This window comes from Carlito syrichta, unplaced genomic scaffold (assembly GCF_000164805.1).
Source record: "Carlito syrichta isolate Samal-C Ts95f unplaced genomic scaffold, Tarsius_syrichta-2.0.1 Scaffold307339, whole genome shotgun sequence".
NCBI lineage: Eukaryota > Metazoa > Chordata > Mammalia > Primates > Tarsiidae > Carlito > Carlito syrichta.
The window spans coordinates 113785-116416 of record NW_007251435.1 but is presented as its reverse complement, the minus strand read 5'-3'; positions in this window follow the sequence as shown (position 1 = coordinate 116416).

Genomic DNA, 2632 nt, shown 5'->3' with positions numbered 1-2632 from the left:
CTTCCAGCTACTTGGAAGGCTGAGGCGGAAGGATCGCCAGAGCCCAGCAGGTCGAGGCTGCGGTGGCCGGGAGTGGCCACTGCACTCCAGTCTGGGCGGCAGAGTGAGACTCCAACTCAAAAAAAAACAAAAAACAAAAAAAAATGTACTTCGCTTCCCTGGAACTCAGGGCAGCTAACTCCCACTGTCCTGTCCCCAGGAGGACTGGAGATGCCAGGCCTCTCTAAAAGGCCTTCCCCCTGACTTACACGTGGTAAACAACCCTTCACACTTTGGTTGGTAGCTGGCAGCAGGTTCTGAGTACTTTCATATTCACTGTTTCCCTTGATCTCTCTTCTAAGTGGAAGGTGGCCTCCAGGGCCTTCAGCTGGGGAATCTCCAGTCACTGTGCCTCCTGTTGACAGTCTCTCTGCCTCTGAGCTCCTGTCTGCTCTCTACACTGCAGCAAAAGTGACCCTTCTACACTGCAAAGTAGATCATGACGCTTGCCTGCTTAAAACCTTTCGAGTGGCAAAAGCCAAACTTCTTGACTTGGCATTCAAGGCCCATGTGATAAGCCCCCCTCACACTTCCTCTTCAACATCAGTTTTAGCTCCCTCTTATACAACCCGAGCTCTAGTACCCTAGTCATCCAGAAATAAGGGGGAGGAGGTGGTACCTCTGCGTTCTCCTCACCCTTCGTGTGGTCATCTTGGCCACAGTGTCTTACCAGGTCTTTGCTGGATACTTTTTTTTTTTTTTTTTTTGAGTTGGAGTCTCACTCTGCTGCCCAGACTGGATCTCTGTGGCATACTCCCGGCCACTCCAGCGTTGACCTGCTGGGCTCAGGTCATCCTTCTGTCTCAGCCTTCCAAGTAGCTGGAACTACAGGCATGCACTACTACGCCTGGCTAATTTTTTGTTGTATTGTAGAGATGAGGTCTCACCAAGGTGCCCAGGCTGGTCTCAAACCCGTTGGTTTAGGCAATCCTCTTACCTTGGCTTCCCAAAGTGCTGGGATTAAGGCTTGAGTTACCACACCCAGCCTGCTGGATACTTTTAAGGTCACTCCATTATTTCATCCCTACACCACCACCCTAGTTGATAGTGGTGAGGCCCAGAAAGGATAAGATATCTGTCTGGCATGTCCTCTACAGAGGACATATCTGGCATAGCATCTCCTCTACAGAGCTAGAACAACAGTTAGGGCTCCAGTGCTCGTTCTACTCCTGTAGAATCTACACAAAGAGCAGAGAGTGCTGTAGCAGACAGACCTTGGAGCCTAGGGGTTCCAAGGTACAAATTGTCACTCTATCCCTGACCTTGGGCATGTAGACCTTGGATATGTGAACCTTGGACATGTCATTTCTTCCACTAAGCCTCAATTTCTTAACCTGTAAAATGGGAATAAATAAAAGCTTCAACTCACAGGGATATTGGGAAGACCAGATGAATCAATACAGATGCAATCGGGCCATGAGCTGTAGGACTCTGTGTGCTTTTAGTGGACTTATCTGAATAGCCACGCTGAGGCCGAGGGTGATTGGTGGAAGATTTCTTTTCTCACAGAACTCTCAAATAGAGGTCAAAAGACTCCATCAGTCCCTTTGGCTGTTCTGCCCTTTCCCCACATTTTGAGAAAGGTCTTTCATTTTCTGACCCTCATCACAGCTACCAAGCCCTGACCAGAAAACCCTTCAATCTCATGTATCTCCATGAGCCCCCAGGATCTTGAACTATTTTTCTTGCTGCATTTTCTTCTCTTAGCTGTCAGAAGCTGGCAGGTGTAAAGTTAATATAGCATCAGAACCATGTGAATAAATAGCAGAAAAGAAGAAAAAGAATGTATCTCCAATGCCCTTTCTGATTCTGTAGATCCGGCATGTGCCAGGTTGTGTGTTTGCAAAAGTACCTCTGGTGATTCTATGTCAAGGATGAGGTCTGGGGGACATGACAGAATGCCTTGGGGTTGGCAAAGTCCTTTCACACACGTTCTCATTAAATCTCTGAGCAAGCTTCTTTGATTATCACCTCCATTTTACAGATGTGGGAACTAAGACCTAGAAGTGACTCATCCAGGGCCACACAGCTGGAGCTTAAAACTGGCTCACTGGTCTACATGCCCAAGGTCAGGGATAGAGTGACAATTTGTACCTTGGAACCCCTAGGCTCCAAGGTCTGTCTGCTCCAGCCATGCCTCTGCAGGGCAGAATTCCATGCATGGGCTTTGCTGGTGTCTCAGCAGTAACTGCACGATGAACACGCCTCCCCTTCTGCCAAATCAAATGCTTCCCTAAATATTTCTCTCCCACTCTCCCACCTCCATGCCTGTCCCCCCCCCGCCTGGAATGCCTTTCTCAGCTCAGCCGAGCAGCTGCAATCCTCGCTGTCCTCCAGGCCCTGCCACCTCCTTCACAAAGACACTTCCATTTCCCAGATTCTCTTCCTTTGGGCCTGGAAGCACTTAATCTGTGCCTCAGTGTGGCCATCTCCCCAGCGCTGCCTCTTGCCTTGACCTGATGTACTAGCCATCCCAGGTGTTTGGTTTCCTGCAGGTTCTGACAGTGTTTCGCCACCTCCTATCTTTGTTCCTACAGAAGTGTCTCTTGCCTTGCCCCATTTCTTGCTTATTATTTAAAATTCAGCTCCGGCA